An 18,470-nucleotide genomic window follows, 5' to 3' on the forward strand; every position below is an offset into this window, starting at 1 on the left:
TATTAGCAATGTTTAAGTGGAGAAGAGCTATAGCCCTTCTGCATTTCTAATTCCACATTCTTCCAGGATCTTGATGAATCAGTTATTGGCTAAATCTTCATAGTCAACATGGAGTTGGGTGGAAATTGAATTACTCACCAGCTAAAGTAAGTGCAAAGAACATAATTCATTATGCTGCTCCTTAGCTATAATTGAGGCTCATCTCCTCATTTGAGGCTCTGTGTGGGTTTAATCATAGAGCTGAAGTGGGGAGAAATACCAAAGCTTCTCTGAATCATTTTTATTCTTTCCCCAGTTCTTTATCATTAATTACATCAAGACATATCTCCAAGGAGACAAAGAGTGGTACCATCAGCCTGCTGTCCCTTAGGTACCCCCAAAACCTTCACTTGTTTTGCTAAGTGCAGTGTGTCTTTGGATAGTCCCTTGGGAGGAAGAGGCAGGCTGCATTTTGCTTGAGACCAAACTTCTTTTTCTGAGTGCAGATTTCAACAGGCTAAATGAAAAGATACAGCCCTTTTAGTGTTAACACTAGAGGTGAAGCTGGGAGATCAATCAGCCTTTTCTCAGCTGAAGATGATTGTAGAAACAGTTTTGAACATCAGGAGGGTATTGAGCATTACTTTCCTCCCATGGTCAATGCAACATGTGGAGCATGTGCCTCAGACATCCTTTTCCTTTTTCCAGTCTGAATGGGAAAGACCTCCTTGTACTTTTCTCTCCATTAGGCAAGGCCATGGTCAGCAACATGGACGAAGTATCACAGTTCAATAATTTCAAATCAATACTTCATTACTTTTCTCTGTCTAGAGGAAGCACATTTTCTCTGTATGGGTACATAGAGCCAGCTCTCATCCACCCAGACATCTTGTCTCAGTTTTAGGGTTAATTCCCTCCTTTTAATTTCCTGCCATTATTTACTCACAGCACCTGGAGTCAACCTTTGACAGTGAGTGTGTCTGAAAAAGGATTTCCAGTATAAAGGGTTTTAAATTTTTTTTTGCCTGGACCAGTCAATCTGAACAGCTACTTAGTAGCTAGAAAAGGGAGGGGGGGGGGCGGTTTCCCTCTCCTTCCAAACTTTTGCCCTTCAGCTCTTGCATAGCCACTGGGCCTGGTGGTTTCACTTCAGGAGATCTTCTGAGCATCAGAGGTCAGAAAGTCAAATAAAAGAAAATTTTAGGGAACTGCATGGTCATGAAACTGTTGTTTCAGACATGTCCAGGTTGCTTAATTCCAGAAATGAAACACTTTGATGGTTCAGAACTGAAAGAACTTGTTTCTAGTTTGAACCGAATGAAAGCCTCTGACTTCCTTTCGGTTTGACATTAGCCCATGCCCTTTCTTTTCTGCTGTGGTGTCTCATGAGGGCTCTTGCTTGCCTATAGCCATATCTCACCAGCTGAGCTGCACACCTGCCCAACTCACAGCCCTGAAAAATGCAAGACCGAGGAAACCAGCTATGTAGCATGATCTGAAGCTGTGCCAAAACAAGCAAGCCCACTTATTTCACTGTGCTCTTGCAAGGACTGGAGCTGCCTCCTGAACATGGTGATACTAACTTCCCAACTTTCACCCTCCTAGATCTGGAGAAGCAGCTTGAAGTGTGATGCTCCACATCCGTTTTGGCTGTCCTACTCACAAATCAGCTGCTTCCTTCTGCCCAGTGAGTGCTAGAGGGTTGTGAACTATCTAGGCATGGGGCAAAAGCAGAACCAGGAACTGTGACTACTGTACCAGGCACCCCTGCAAAGATCTCAGGTATTGCATGGCCAATGTCAGCTCTGGTTTAATTCAGCCCTGTTTGTGTGGCTTTGTGAGCACTGAAGCAGCGTGAGTCCCAATGTTTAACTATTGTTATTTATTAGGTAGAATACTGCCCAGTCCTGAGCCTGAACTCTCCAAACTGAAGCCAAATATATACAGTCCTTCTTGCCTCCCTACAAAAAGCATCCAGCATCAATCACAGCACTGTAAATTGTTTACACAAAACTGCAGACATCATAACTTATTAAATAACTCTCTTGTCGGTCAGATAAGTAAATATTTCGAAAGACTGTGAACATTGTGGCAAGCTGGAACTGCCCAGACCAGCTCCAAACTGATCCAAGTTAACAGGGGACCATACTTGCCTTGCCTTTGATGTCCCTGCTCCAAATTGGGCTGAGAAGGGATCTGAAAACAAGCCTCCCTAAGGGAAGCTTATGCAGTTTTAAAGATGCTCAACCTTCTGTAGAGATAACAGGAAGAAGAAAACTGGAATGAGTTTGCAGAGAAGCTACCTTCCTGAAGCAGTAAATTTGAACTTGTGGGAGTCAGACCCTCCCTCTCCTCCATGTCTTCCTCCTTGAGCCCAAACAAATGAAGTGGATGCCAGAAAGTCTCTGCTGTAGAAGGGGTTGAGGGTCCATTCCTTGGACCATAGCTAGAGATTGCAGGGGGGATTTCTCTCGCTGTTGGTGGAATGGATGGTGGCAGGACCTTTACACAACCACCTTTTCTTACAGGCAGCCATCCCCAGAGCTTTGGTCATCAGAAGGGGAATGGTGTTGGCATTGACTCCCACAGTTCCATTGCCTGCCCTTGGTAAGTCTCCATGCTTTTCCAAACAGACTGTGGCTATCTGCTGCTATCGGAAACACTCAGAAACATGTTGTTTTATGAGATATTTGTTCCCAATCACTTCCAACAATTATTTGGGATCTTTTTCCTTTCGAGTTCACTGAGTTGTACTAGTTCACCACCTTTACAAAGGGATTATGTTACATGCAGGAATGTGGAGTTGAAAGTTTTTGCAACAGGAATTTGTTTTGGAAGCAAGCGAGTTGGAAGGAGAGGAAATGGGCAGCCCACCAAGGGCTTCGGCAGGATTATCCCACCCTTTCAGCAAGCTACGGCCAGGGCAACTCATGAGCTGGGACTAAGCCTGCTTCTAGTGGGGGTAGGGACAGACAAAGTGCTCTTACCAGCAGTTTAATACAGCACAGGATCCAATCATGTCGCTTGAAACCTCATCTGAAAGATCCCCTCAGGCACAGACCTCACTGATGTGAATCATAGAATCATAGAGTACCCTGAGTTGGAAAGGACCCCCAAAGATCACCAAGCCCAGCTGTGGCAGCCAGTATGATGCAGGAAAGCTTCAACTGGGTGAAGCTGGCTGTAGGCTGCTGCTGTTGGGGTGCTGAGGAGTGCACTCCTCTGCACAGGACCCTGCCAAAGGCCAGGCACAAAGTCCATTATCAGATTAAAACTCATGGATTTGAGTCTATCCTGGTGCTGAATCAGTGACTCAACTGTGTGTTTGGCATTTACTTGTTTGGTACCTGACTGGCACCTCCTGGCCTGCATTTTCTCTAACATAATTTTAATTCTTAGTCTTTCGAGATATTTCAACACCTCCCATTGCTGGTTCATCTGAGTAGTTTTCTTAAAATATATATTTCCTTGCACTGTGTGCATCACTTATTTAATGTCAGAGGCATGTGTGAGGCTGTCCATGTTTGCAAAAAGTCAGGGGTTTCATCCCAGAGCTAAATCAAATGCTGCCAAGACAGCACAGTGCAGACATAAATAAAACATAGGTTGTAGAGACCAACTGTCAGTGGTTCTCAACTCCTTAAATATCCCTTCCTGTTTGTGCATAACCATACTTACTGGTGCTCCAGCCTCAATACATGCAGTATAAACTGATGATTGATTGAGAAAACAGGTTAAGAAAAAAAAAAAAAAAGAAAGAGTAATTCCTTACACAAGTGGGTGCATGCTGGGGGGAGATGGGAAAAGGGTGCAGAGGTAACACCAACCTGGTGGCAAACAGGGCAATGTGAGATGCTGTCAATACAGTCAACATGTTCATGTCCCACAGGTGCAGAGAGGTTTCACACATTGGAGTAAATGTTTCCTAATTCCTAGACACATAATAGAAAAGAACAGCACGGAGAAAGAAACACATTCTGGTAACCTGCTAGAAAGAAAGGTGTTACTTTTCAAAAGGGAGCTGGAGACACTCCAGCTCTGGATTCATATTCAGCTGTAGCCTCCAGTCACAAATACGAACCTGCACTAATGCAGACGCCACCAAAGAGCCACCACTCCTGTGGGCTGTATGCCATATGTATCTGTGTGGCACTGCTTACATGGTTGTCACTGAGTGGGTTGTGCCAGTGTGCTGGATGTACCTCTGGGCATTACAGGAGGAATACCCTCCTACCACCTGGACCCCCAACACCCTGGGACTCACTCACACTCTGAAGGACCCCACAGTTCCCATATCTCATCTCAGCTCTGTCCCTTCCCCTCTGCTGGGTGATCCATCTGTTTCATTAAACTCTGCCAGCCCTGGATACATACTCTGCTGTCTTCTGAGTAGGTGATATGTTGGTAATGCTGCTGCTTGAGGCTTTGCTGTAAGGTGGAGGTAGTGTGCAGCTGTCTCTGTGTCAGTGTTCCTATTGACCAGCACCTACAACAAGGAAGTCTGCAGTGGGGGCAAATTTGCCCTTAAATAAGTGCATTTCTTTTCCTATCTTCATTGCAACATGTCACTGTTTTTTCAACCATTAGTGATTTTTTTCCCCTCTCTCCTAACATTGTCTCTGATTTCTGTGTCATGAGGGGGAGTATTGTCAGATCGCATTCTCATGATGGGAGAGGCAGAAAATCCGTTCTGTGTGTCATGTGACCTTGGCTTCCAACTCCACAAAGGATTTCTTCAAGCCCTGCTCATTATCTTGTTTTATGCTTTAAAGAAAAGTGAAAATGCTGGTGACAAATGGCCTCGTTTATCACATTTAATTGACTGACTATTCTTTTAAGTCTCTGAAACACACTTTGGGCCAAAGCACTGGAAAAAGAACATGCCATTTACCCTGGTCTGCTGCCAGGTTGCATTAAAAAATGTTCAGGAGGTGTTTTCTAGATCAGTACATGGAGCAGGAGCAAGTGTGTGCACTCTCACCACAGCATACTTCCCTCCTGGTTTCTAGCAACCATGACAGTGTCAGCCCTTTCACAAGCAAGCAGCAGAAATGAGCAGAAATGAGAGTTTCAAGTGAAACAGTTGTGGGAAGGGTGAAGTCACTAAAAAGTTGTATGTGAAAGCCGTCAATACTTCCCTGCTGACCAAGGGAGTGCCTAGAATGGGACTGTGGGGGTCTCCCTTCATCCCAGAACTAACAACAGGACTATCCAGCATTTTCAGTGACAGCTTAGGCAAGGTGAAATTTAGCAATATGCTTGTTGCAGCTATGGCAGGTGTTGCCCTGATTGTAGGTTTCCAGAATGACAAATTTGAGATAGGTATTGAAAACCCCAAAGATGCAGTTTGGGAAGAATGGCTGCACAGCTTTCCCCAGTGTCCCTGAGACAGGCTGGCACTGGCTACATGGGCTGCTGGTCAGCCCCAAAGGCCCATGGGTTGTGATGGGTCATGGGCTGCCTATAATGTCATGCTGTGGCAAACAAAACCCCAAACATCACTGAAGGCTACACAGATAGAAATATGGCCTGTAACACATCTCTCTTCCCTCAGTTCAGCTCTCCTTACTGGTGTGAGAGTTCACCTGAAGATTTTTCTTGTGGAAGGAGATGGTATTCCTCAAAAAAGGTGTATATAGCTATGTGCAGGAAAGTAGGCTAAAGAAACTGGGTTTGATTTTTAGAAAAGAAATCTAACGAGACAAAAAAGCACATAAAGGGCTGATCAACAAGAAAACTAATAAACTGCTCTCTGTCCCTGCTGTAGATATCCAGCCACATGCTAAAATTTCAGTCAGGGTGTGTATTGGGTCTGGCTGGGAGGGAGTTAAGAAAGACTTAATATAGATTTAAGGAATGTTCCTAATAGTAAGTGTAGTAAAACACTGAAATACTTTGTCTCAAGAGACTGTGAAGGTTCTGTTATTAAAGGTTTTTCATAACAGGTTATCCAGACATCTGTAAGGATTCACCTAGGCATGGGATGGACTGGTGGACTGGAGCCAGCCTGAGTCCCTGAGGACCCTTTGCATGAAATTTTCATCACATTACTGTGAACACGAGACTCTTCTTACAGAATACTAAAGACACCACCCTGGCTTTTCAAAAATCCCTCCAGAAATGTTGCAGTCTCAACTGAGCCTGCCTCCAGTTTGGAGACAGAAATGTTTTGACTCCTTTCCCCAACCCACTCTGAAGACCAAGGGGCCAATGAACCCCAGAGTCACAGAAATTCTTTCTCCTCTCTTGTCCTCTGCTAGCCTGGGACCCCAGAGATGGAAAGGGCAGGGGAAGGACCCTTGTTCCAAGTGGTGCTGGAGTCCTGTGCCCTGGGAGGGCCATTCCCACATTCCTGCTCCTTCCCACAGCAGCACACACAGGATACCCCAAAGCCCAGTGCCACCCCCATAGCTGCTCACTCCCGAGGACACCAGGTGCCTTCACAGCCCTAGACCACCCCCACTGACCACTGGGGGACTCAGTCTTGCACCCTAAGTAAAAGATTGACACAAATCCCGCTGTCCTGATTAGCCACTCATCAAATCCCCATGATGTCAGCGGGGTTTTGCCTGGCAGGATTTGGTCCATTGCCAAGGAGCTCTGGGTTTTATAGTCCTGGCTCTGGCTGCTGGTGGCAGGAGGAGGCTGCAGGTGTGAACCTGCAGGAGGAGCCTGAGCTGGCTTTTTAGATACCCAGCAAAACTTACTGCCAAGTTTTGTTGATCTTTGTGGGAAAGGTGTTTCATGAAGAATGCAGAAAAATCCTACCATGCAGTTCCTCTTTAACTACACAGTATATTCATATATATATATACATACATGGGTATGAGTTTGATTATATCTAAATGTATAAATATATATATAGTAATTATGCTGTTTTCATGTTTTTTTACAAGCACAGTTTTGGGGGATAAGACAAGGTACATATGTGGTGGGGGGGGAGGAAAGGAAGAGATGGAAGGAGAGGAAACTGCTGCTGTACATAGCAGCTCTCGTCTAACCCCCATTTTTTACACTGATGGAATGCACCCAGTGACTGTTTCTACTATTTAAGGAAAAAGGTTCCTATACAAAATCCTGTGGTTTTGAAGTGATCCTTTTATAGGCATAAAAAGACTTTACCATATCCCTCTGTTTGATTTCTTTTCTTTTACTCAGACCTGGCTACTCAAATAGATATTTGCAGAATATCATGCACTGGAATCAGACACTTCAGTCCTATTCTTGGTACTGGAGATCAAATATCCCACCATTTTACCACATAAAGCCATGGGGATGCAAACTGAAGTCAGTTTAGCTGTAGGGTAGTGCAAGAGAGAGTTGAATTCTCTTTGGCGCCCATCCCAAGGGATCTTGCGTTGGCAATGACCCATCAGGGAATTGAATGTGCTGTATGTTCCACTGCAGGTTTGCCTCTCTCAGGCTTCTCACTGGTGGTGAATATTAATGGTGTTTGTAGTCTCATGATTTGGAATAACTATATGTTAACCTTGAGTTAAAAACACAGGGGTTTAGGGCGCATATCCTAAACAGCAGTTGGATGCAATGCACAGCCTGCACCTGGAGCAGGGACCTGAACACTCATCTCTCCTGTCCCAGAAGTGGGAAATGTGGCATTCACATCTGTTCAGGCCCAAAAGATGGTGGGCACGTCCTGGACAGTGAGGTGCTGGCAGCGATGTGTGACGGGGCTGTGGCTGGGGGCTCTCCTGGGGGAAGACTCCACAGGCAGCACACATCACGTGCAGGGTCTCAGGTGGGATACACAGCCCAAGGGCAGATGCTGACCTGCTTGGCCCAGCTAAAATCCTGGGATGTGTAAGGGGAAAGCAAACCCTAGAGATTTACAAGCAGGTCCTGAGACACCTGAGAGTTCCCCGTGTCTCTCTTTAGGCAACAGTGTCCTTGGAGGCATCTGGGCACAAGGGCCAAGCTAGGGATACAAAAGCAGCATTACGCAGTTCCATGCTTTGTAAGGACCAACATAATCTTTAAGTTGTTACTCCAGCCTGTACAGTCATATACTGTTTGGGAGGTAGCTTTTCTGCACAAAGCTACAAGCCAAGGGATTTACAGAACTCCAGTAGCTACTCACTGCCAGATGTCCATTATCTCATCACATACAAATGCTTCACAAAGATGCTGGAGCTAATACTTTCCTCCACCGCCACAGAGGCATGCCTGGTACCACCAGTTTGTGCCAACATAAATAACAACCTGTCCAAGCATCTGCCCTACAAATTCTGAGGGAAGGGGCAAGCACATATGTTCCAGATGGAAATACAACCAGGGGTTGTGCCCTTGGTGGCTTTGAGTTATGTAATTTTATCTCAATGCAACATGAGAGGAAGTTATTCCTCCACACACTGCATCGTATTTGGCTGCCTGCTCACTTAGTTTTTTATGAATGTAGGAGGACTGATAATAGGGATGATGACAAAACTACAGCAAAGCAGCTGAGACCCCAGTATATCATTAAAAAGTTAACCTGCTATGTGGCTCCCTCTTGACAGATGAGGTATGTTCACTCATCCCTGCCTAAAGTTATGTAAATCTCTGACTTCAGAGGAATAAATTTTGATTTACTCCCACACTGAATGAGTGGGAAATGCTGAAGCTAAATTTTGGTTCAGTGGTACAGGTCTCAAATCTACAGGCTTTGAGGACTTTCAATTTAAAATCTTTTTTTTTTACTGTATATGAGGTCAGCACAGAAAATTATGTGCTCCACATATGCTTCCAGCTCATCTAGAAGGAACAAGTAAGGCCAGGCTGAAGATATATTGACAGAATGGGGATGAAAAACTAAGTGGTGTCTGCCCACAGAGGGACAAACTCGTGGCACCCTCCCAGATTGTGGGTGGTCTATTGTGCTTTGCTCTAGTCAATGAGAACATTACACTCATACATGCAAACCTAATTTAAAAAAAAACAGTATTTAAACAAACAATGAATGTTTTGTAACCTCATAATTCATACACACTGAACCTCAGCTCTCTGTACTCCAGTACGTAGTAACCTTCTCAAAATCCTGCAATTTGATTTTAAAAAAGGAATGCTGTGGGCGTTGAGTTAGTGTAGAAGTACACAAGACCATTGATGACTCTGTTTTCATCTACTTAGAGCATAAGGCAAGTAGGTGATTTATTTTTATTGGCACTGCTGGCAGATAAGTTTCCACTATTATGAAGTTGTCATAGGCTGGGTTGTCAGTCAGAGTACACCCAGCAGAAAACCCAATTCAGTAATTACATCCTCCTCAAGGATGTGTTGTGGAGGATGGCTGTGATCCCTGCTTCTCCCATGGCACTCAGAAATAGCCAGGAGTACTCCAAGTCAACAATAGACTTGGACTGTTGTTAATCCCTGGAAATGTTGCGGCACGTTATGGGACATCACGACTATGCTACAACTGAATGAAAAATGTTCCAATTCAAATTACAACTAAACCCTGAGACTGAAAAATAGAAATCCTTTTCAAAGATTCTGAGGTCTGATGCCACCAACCCCTTTTACAGGCTTCAGCAGAGTGAGGGCAAGAAGAGCAAGGTGGGGCATTTGCACTTGGCTGTTGTTCTCCCAGCTTCTACAAAATTGGCACTGTGATCACCTGGACTCTGGAATTAGGAAGACAAACACTTGATGGATATTCTCACTCTTGCCAAGTTGTAGCTACTTTATCCAGATCCTACCCTTTCCTTGAGGGAGACCTTGATTACCATGCAAATGACATTTTTACTCCATTCATCTGAGATCTCAAGAGGGAAAGGAATTATTTTTAATTAAAGATTGCTAGAGAGGTCTAACAAGTAAAAAGAACATGAATACAAATGGATGATCAGGACTGAATATCAGCTTATATTAACAGCCCTGCAGAATTGCTCCATAGCTTTGAATTTCTGTGCTGTGGGTTTGTGTGTCTCCACAGAAGTACTCACACTTCTTGGACAATGGCAGCCTACTCTGTACTCACTTCTGCTGTGGAAACAAGCCAGCTCAAGGCCAATAACAAAGACATCCCAAAGAATGGCAAATCACAGTTCCACATGCACATGCACATGCTTTGAGCAGGTCTGAAAGCATCAGCAGCAGAGAGAAGAGCTACTCAGATTTTTGTGACTTAAATATTTTCTTGCTCAAACTAGGCTTTTGTCACTGTTTTCCTTTCGGTCACTTGTTGCACAAAAAGGCTGCATTTGAACAAGTATTCTGCAGTGTATTTTAAAAGGACAGCTGTAATTTAGGTCTACAGTTTTTAAAAAACAAAATACCTTAAGAAATTTGAATTTCATTTGTCCGTCTTTAGTACCAGGTACATAACAATTCAAAAGATATCAATGGGTGTTCTTTATATTTCAAGGGTCTCTTCACCTTGTTTGTCCATCTCTCTTGCACCCCCAAAAGCTGGGCCACTCCTGCCTTTCCTGCCTTACTGAACCAGTTCACCAGAGAGGCCCCAGGACCTCAACACCAACATCACTCTGGTGCACTCTGCATTTTGGAGAGGGGTGAACATCCCCCCGTGCCTGCCGTGCAGGGGAGGAGCTGCACCCTGGGCCACCCACGGGCCCTGGTGGGACATCCCAGGTCAGACCCACATGCTGTATCCAGGGCTGCTCCTGTGCTCCTTCTCCTCCCTGTTTCTCAGCCAGAGCTTTGCAAAGGTCTGAGTTTCCTCTAGCCAGCAGCTGGGCGTGCTGCTTTCCTTGATGAAATCTGTTTGGAAACGGTGAAGATCTGAGGGCTCCCTCAGCTGGAAAATCAGATTTGGCTTACCTGAATGTCAGGTCAGCTGAGCTGGAGTTAATAAACAGCTGGGGATGAAGAGGGACAAAGAGTGATGGAGTGGCTTCTGGGAGCCTGTCAGATGGGTTTCCTGCAGGGAAAGGCAGTTTCCTTTGGTGCTGCCTCAGCCCCTGCCTTGAGCCCCCCTGCCCTGCCAGCAGCCAGCACTCACCTGGCCAAGGGGCAGCTGGTGCTGGGACAGAGCCAGCTCCTTGTGTGTCCCAAACCCATAGGGACTTCATGGCCTTGGAACACCTCTGGCTATAGCAGAGCCACACGCTCCCTGGTGCAGATGGACTGACAGCACATCACAAGCCTCCTCTTGGTGGGAAATGCAGCTAAATGATCCAACTTGTTACTTGTCCCCATCAGTCAGTGGGCCAGGCCCACTGCTGCTGGGCTTCCAGACTCTGGGGACAGGAAAATGGGTGGTCCCAGGTTCACTGTATCCACATCCCTAACCACATAGCCAAGGCCCTCTAAAAATGTCCACAGAGGTGGAACTAAGTGGATTATGCAAGGAAACCTTCCTATACAGTAGCTCTAAACATACTGAACTACTTGAGGAGAGTGTTCCCGCTCTGTATGCCCACCTCCCCAGTGAGCCCCACACATTCTCTTTCCCTGGCCATGTCCTGCCCAGTGTGGAGTCTGAGAACCCCCACACTGAGCTCAGAGTTTCTTTCCAGGGTAGGAGAAAAAGGCAGACATCTCCCATGTGCCGTGGGTTGGTTCCAGAACTGCTTGCACAGGCAGGGATGTGCCCACACTGTCAGGAAGCTGTGCAGGGAGATAGCTTGCTTTGGAAGAGGGGACAGGGACAAAGACAAAAAATGCAGAAAACTGCTGAAAATGTGACTCTTTGTTACCATGACTGTAGTCCTCCTCATAATACCACTACGCTGCAGCTGAAAGAGAAGTGGTTCAAGGCAGCCACAGGCTCTGCCATGGGGATTTAATGGTTTTCAGACAACAAGTGGGGTGACAGCAGGTGTTGCAAGGGGCATCTCCAGGCAGGCACTGGTTATGACACTGCCCCTTCCCACAGATGTTTTGGGGCCCTGGCATGCCTGGATTTGGACCCCTTCTCCTTCCAATGGGCGCCCCTAGAGCAGGGACCACCCCACTGCGTCCTCCACCCCTCCTTTTGGGCATCTGATCACAAAATGGAGGCAGTGGGAAGGCACTGCTGGAGGTCCTCTTGGGATTCAGATCACCAGCCCTTACCCGGTTTGCTCATCTCTTTCTAGTCAAAAATGAGATTATTCCCTTCAGCTGCCAGAGGCTGAAAATAAAAATGAGTCAGATCTGATTTTGTATCACTGCAGTCAGACTTTCTGTGCTGTGCAGGGAAAACAAAGAAAGGTGAAATCCCTGTAGGGAAGGATTTGCAAAATTCTGTGGGAAATTGGTATTACAGATAATTGTTTCCTGCTGAAGGGATATAACAGAACTTTGCAGAAAAGCTGCCCTTTTCAGCAATATCCACTGCAGTGTACCCAGGCACAAAAGTCTGTCTCTAGCAGAAATATGCTCCACTGCACATTTTCCTCCTGCACCTGAAATTGAGTATTGGTTAATTCCAGTGGGATTTCCTTTAAAAGAGACATCACAGTGTAAATGATAAACCTGTTAAATTACAAATGAGGTGAAATGGTGGGTGCTTTGGCCTCTGGAGCATCAATTCTTTGATTCTTAATGGTAGCTTGGTAGCTTACCAGTTGAAAATGTGAAGAGAAAATTATTGACTATCAGAACAAAATCCGCACTCCTAGGCAGGTTCATGCTGCCAGAAGGCACTTTTTTCATGTTTGGCTGAGCATAAAAAACAATAATTATGAGCAGCTTCTTCTTTGTATCTAATTCTCAGTATTTTGAGAGCAGGTCCTTTTTTTCTCCCTGTTGAAGATAACACATTAAAATAAGTCAGCATTAATGAAAAAATAAGACAATTCAAGTAGCTCTAGCTTTCATCATTGTATACAGTGATGCTTATATATATTTTGAAAAAATCAGTTTTTTCTCTAAGCCAAGACACCACTGGTAGGCTACTCTGAGCTACAGTAGTGTTAACAGTGGATGGGAGAGTGGGTCCTCAGACAAGCTCCTCTTTATTCTCCCACTGATCTTACCAAAGCAGAATGATGGCACTTGCTGATGCAGATAATGCCATCCATTGAATGTAGCCCTCTTGTTCAGCTGTCTCTGACAGCTCTAAAATTGAAGCAGCAGAATCTTTGACCAGACAAAAGAAAACTTCTGCTTATAATTATCACAATAAGAACAAAACCAAGAGCAGTGTGACTGTTTTATTAATAGTGTGCTTTGCTGCTCCCAACCTTTGCAAAATCTGTGTATCTGGCTCTCCAGAAAATATTACTACTTGGACCTATTTCATATGGATCATGAAGGATGAAGACATTCCTGAAAGCTCGCTTTCCAGCTCTGCTGTTCTGCCAGCAGCAGTAATTTGAGAAGGAATCACAGCCCCTTTGAAATATGGATCACAGCAGGGCCGGAGGTTGGGGCCCAGACAGACACACATGGATGGACAGATCTACAGGAGGTTCATTTTCTGTCCCGCAGTAGCTCTCATCTTCTCTCTTCTGCTGCACTGCAGTTTTCCTGCTGAGGACACATGTAGGCAGAGAAGACACCAAATCTCATCCTTGAAATCTTTTCAGAAATGCTTCTACATTAGGCTCTTCTCCTGATTGTGGGAAGAGGTGCCAACTGGAGAAGGCTGGAGCAGGAAGTGGCTCAGATCTCATGTTTTCCTTGCACATCTCAGTAATAGCTTTTTGAAGAACTAGAGCATTTTTTTCAGAACTGAAGGGTGCTGATGGCATCTGGTTTAACATGATAAACTTTGCTTGTCATCCCAAATTTACTGGCTAGCAGATCAGTTCATCTGTTAGATGGGTACAGTGGTTCCCTGACATCATCAGGAGTGAATGTGTTGCATCCATTAAACCTTTTACAGCCCAGCTTGGATTTAGGTAAAGAGCAGTAACTGAAGGGCTTAATGAGGAAAACAGCCTCTGCATGTAGAGCCCTACCTGAGATTTGTATTTGAAAAGTGCAAGTGTCTGTCATACACAGCCCTAACTGCTTTATCAGACAAGAAGAGAAACCTGGCAAAGTGTAATAATCTCATGGCAGGACACATAAATGTGGTCAAGATGTGGTCAAGATGTCACAGCACCCAAACATAGCAAGGGATGCTACCATCCCAAATAATCAGTTCCCAGCACTGGGAACTGTGTGCCTCAGCTTGTCATCTATTTAGACCTCTCTTGAAAGTAAGTGGCTTTTCAAGAGCAAGGTGAATAAGCTGTAGTAGAAAAGCAACTGTGCTCTTTCTCACTCTCTGTAAGTCACTGCAATTTGATAACCAGATATCTGTAACTATTTTGAGCTCTATCTTGAGAAAAGAGGCACATAGACAGATATACTCTGCAATGTAATAGAGGGATTTGTTATTGGAGGAATTTTGTACCTTGTTACGAATACCTTTAAGCTATTCTTGTATAGATTTCTACTGATGGGTGGCAGTATGAGTGGATTTGAGCCTGGCATCCCATGACCCTTCCAGTTTCCACACAAGCAGCAGATGTCAAACCTGACTCCACCATTCCCTAACAAGCCACCAGTAGCAAGAACAGTGGAGGAGAAATCACCCATTTTCTATGAAAGGTATCTTCATCACCTCTACTGTGTAGCCCTGTTAGAGAGTGGGAGAAGGAGAGTGGTACATAGGGGAAAGGTACTCAAGCCAGGCTACTGGCTGCCTCCTCTCTCATCAGCACAAAATCACCTTTGTGCTGTTCTCTTCATGACCCTCTGGCTGCAAAGAGCCCCACAGTGGCTGTACCAGCTGGAAAGACCAACATTGGCCACAGTTTGAAGAGCATCTGTGGCTGCTGAATTCTGAGCTCTGGCACATCCACAAAATGTCTAACACAGCCACCTCATCTGCAGGGCTGGACAGCACAGACACAGCAGGCAGGCCCTGGTGGCCAAGCCCAGTCAAGATGACAGCACGTAGAGTAACCTACTGCAGAAGTCCAGGTTTTTAAAGAGGTTCAGGGAAGGGGCATACAAAAGGAGGAACCTAAGTCCTTAGGCAGCTGTGAATCACTGTCTTGGATTTAGGCACCTAAGTGCTTTTTTGGACTTCATCCCAAACACTTCATTGAGTGAGTGTTGCATTAACAACAGCCCAGTCAGAGGATAAGCAGCAACAGAAATGCTCCAAGCTGCTATTTTAATGCATCCTAGAATGCGAACAAATGATCACTGCAGAAACAGCTGTACTGGGTTATGGTGTCATTGCCCCAAGCTGTTTCCTTCACTTGTACCAGGAAACACTCCTCAACAGAACTTCCTTTACTGCAAAACTTTCATCCCAGTGCAGTCCAGAAATCCATCCAGGCTAGAACCACTGACTTGGTGTTGAAATGGACATACAGGTCCCACTATCCATACATCTGACTCTATTAGAGGGGAAGGTGGATCCTCAGGTAGAGGATAACAACATCTTAGAACAGTATTGTTAGTTCTGTAGGGATTCTTTGCCTCTGTTTTCACAGGCGGAGTGGCCACCTGTAGGGACCCGACAACTTTTGCAACTTGCTCTTCAGCTTCCCTTCTGAAATATGTTAAGTACCTACATGGTTAGTGGTGCTGCTCATGACCACTAAGTTCATGCTAAATAGAAGGACAACAGAGGCTGATGGGAGTAAAAAAGATAGGGCTGTGTGTGCCATTTTTCACATTAGGCAAGCATACTCTGACTTTGGAGGATACACTTTCAGGTGAACGCTGCCTGCAGGGCACAACAAAAGATGGAGCTGAAGTAAGAAGATTCAGTTCTATTTTAACTTTCCCCTTGGAGTGGATGCAGCTTGACTTCTCTGATGCAGGCTGCCTGGCTGTAAGCTGCACATACAGGGGAGGGTTTAATGTCCTTTCAAACAGCCGTTCATTCAGAGACTGGCTGGCTGCTTTTCTCCCAGAGCACTCTGAAACAGCTTCAACAAAGGATCTCCTTCTAGGTTCAGATCTTTGTCAGGTGAAGGCAGAACTTATGAGGTCTCACATTTAGACAGGGGAGTGTGGGACCCCCAGAATAGGAACTTGCCTGAGGCGGTGGCTGGGTTTGGGCACAGTGGCGATGCCATTAAAGTGTGTCTGTGGTGTAAATGTCCCACAGCACCCTGGTCTTTTAACAGCCTGTCACATCTAAGGGATGCTGCATGATGTTTCTGTATCACAGTGCTGCAATATGCCCAAATGGCAGGGGTGAAGCTTGATCCAGGGAAGGAAAGGATGTGATAAATAAGGCTTCAGTGTCTGTTTCTCATGTGAAGCAGAGAAAATATGGTGAGGTAGAGGTGTAATTTTCACAGATGAGTCTGGAAGTTCTTAAGTGAATTGGGGGCTGCATAAATTGTGCATAAGGTGACCTCAGAACAAACCCACCTAGTAAAATGTACATGGATGCCTTTTGATTAATCTGAATGAGGCTTTGCCTGAAAAAAAAAAAATCTTCTGTTATCTTGGTGCTTGGTTCCATTTTCTCTCTGGTCAAGGAAGGAAGGAGAGAAATAGGAAAATTCAGCTTGATCAGGAAAATTTTCTGGTAAAAGAGTTTGAATTTCTCTGCCTTCCAAGAAAGATTTCTTTGTAACATCAGTATAAACTTCTACAATATAACTAATAGATTTTAATGACTTTCAAGTCCAAATGAATTCTGGTGCAAGCTGACATTCTGGTGTTGGTGCTGCAATCCTTTGCACAGTTGCTGTAACTTAAAAGGTTGTCAAGCAAAACTGCATTTCCATAGTGCTGCTCAGATAAGCTCTTGGTACAAGTACTTTTTTAGAAAAGTAACTCCTCTCCTATCTCTTCTAAAAGCAATACCAGTGGAGAGTAGACGAGAAACGGGGATGACATAAGCATCTGCAGGAGAATAAGGGAGCAAATAAGAGTTAAATTCAAGACTCAAATATACATGCACAGGGCAGGTTTATTACTGTGGGGCTGAAACATTTCCCCACTCACTGCACTAAGCTTGTCTACAGGCAGGTAGAAAGGAAGGAAAGCAGCTTGGAAAGCTGACTCTGTACAGCAGGGATGCTCTGCACAGCTGTATTTTTCTTCTTCTGGTTTTCCGCATGAAGCAGAGGTGGGTCTGTACCACCCCCACAGATAACAGCACACTCCCTGTGTGATTTCATAGCGTAGTCAGGCACTTAGAAAAGATTTTTCTATGAAGAATGGATTTGAGTCATAATCCTTTGACCCTGCGGCCCATCCGAGCCGGCCGTGACATGTCCCTGCTCCCTGATAAGGATTCCCCGCGCCGCCCCTGCCGCTGCCGCGGTGGTGAGCGGCTCTGGGGCGGGTGCACGTCCCTGGCCTCCCTCCAGAGCCCTGGGGTCTGTGCAATCTCCAGTGTCAAGATGTGTTTGGATACGGCAAGCCGCGACACTGTTATATATCAGATAGATAACAGGAGCATCCCCTCGCCCGAGGAGACAGATGACTGCCTGGTGCTGGCTGTTTAGTGGCCAAGGCCCGTCCCTCTGTGGGCTTTCTGCCTGCTCTTTAACCCTGTATGACAGTCACGTCTTCAAGAGGCTGTTCTTTGGGAGATAAACATAGCTTTCCTGGTTCAAAAATTACAAGCTATCCTCCTATTTTTTTTTTTTTTTAACCAAGAAAGACTGTAATTTCAGTCAATTTTTTGGGTGAGGCTTTCTGTGGGAATGTGCTGACATGAGGGGGTCTTGCAAACTCTTGTTGAACTTTTTGAGTGCTCCCATTACAAATAAGCCTTTCTTCACTCTCTGCCCTTGCTACTGTGCTCAAATTCTCTCATTTAAAAAACCCAAACAACTTACTGTAGATAGCTTTCTCCCCTTAATCTCATAAAACCAGCTCACGTAGATCCACTGGAGGGAGGCAGTATTTCAGAAAGAGCAGTGCTGCCTTTTGAAACTTAAGATTTGAAAACTTATATTACCACAGCTAAAAGCTGAAAGTGGTTAAATAGCAATAATTCAGTCCTTATGGACCTAGTAGAAACTATGACACAAAGCATTTATAAGAAGAGAGTTTTCATTGTGTATTAAAACACAGTTTCAAGGATGCTCTCCTCTCCCTGGGGGAATCTGCACTCCCCAGGGAAGGGCTCATTGCAGAGGCTCCATCATGTTACCCAAAGTATGGCAAGTGCTGGGGGAGACAGTCACCCACAGGTGTTTATCTCCAGCCTCCTGAGGGCAAGCAGGAGGACTGTCATGGCAATGGCAGCCCACAGCCACTGACCCAACTACCCCTCCTGCTGTGCCCTTGCCAGCTGCACACAGGTGCCTCAGCACCTCTGAGCCTCTCTGTGTGGCAGTGGCTGGGGTTGGGAGAAGGGGGTAACCTGCTCCAGGGCAGCTTTCCTTTATCTTCCCAATAATTACAGTCTGACCAAAGTTTTGAAAAGTAAAACCTTTCCAGACTCTATTTCTTAATATTTACTGCTGTAGCTATAGGTTCTTCTGGCCATCAGTATATTTTTTCTCTTGTTCCTAATAAACCCTGGGGCTTCAGTTGCCTCCTAATAGCAGTGATTTCACAGCCTAGACGTATTAGTGTAAATAAATAAGAATGCTTTTACCTGTACTGTATTTGCCATCTTCCAGCTTATT

At 45.2% G+C, this 18,470-nt stretch overlaps 1 protein-coding gene across 1 annotated transcript in view; it reads left to right on the plus strand.

Annotated features, from left to right (window-relative positions):
• Positions 1-2,533: 2,533 nt before the first annotated feature.
• JCAD (junctional cadherin 5 associated) overlaps positions 2,534-18,470 on the plus strand; it is a 54,128-nt gene continuing 38,191 nt past the window's right edge. The window contains exon 1 of the mRNA XM_066199709.1: positions 2,534-2,586. The gene's annotated coding sequence lies outside the window, so the exon portion shown is untranslated. The remainder of the gene's footprint in view (positions 2,587-18,470) is intronic.

The sequence above is a fragment of the Chamaea fasciata genome, unplaced genomic scaffold, assembly GCF_029207755.1.
Source record: "Chamaea fasciata isolate MVZ Bird 193981 ecotype frontalis unplaced genomic scaffold, bChaFas1.0.hap1 SCAF_1, whole genome shotgun sequence".
NCBI lineage: Eukaryota > Metazoa > Chordata > Aves > Passeriformes > Sylviidae > Chamaea > Chamaea fasciata.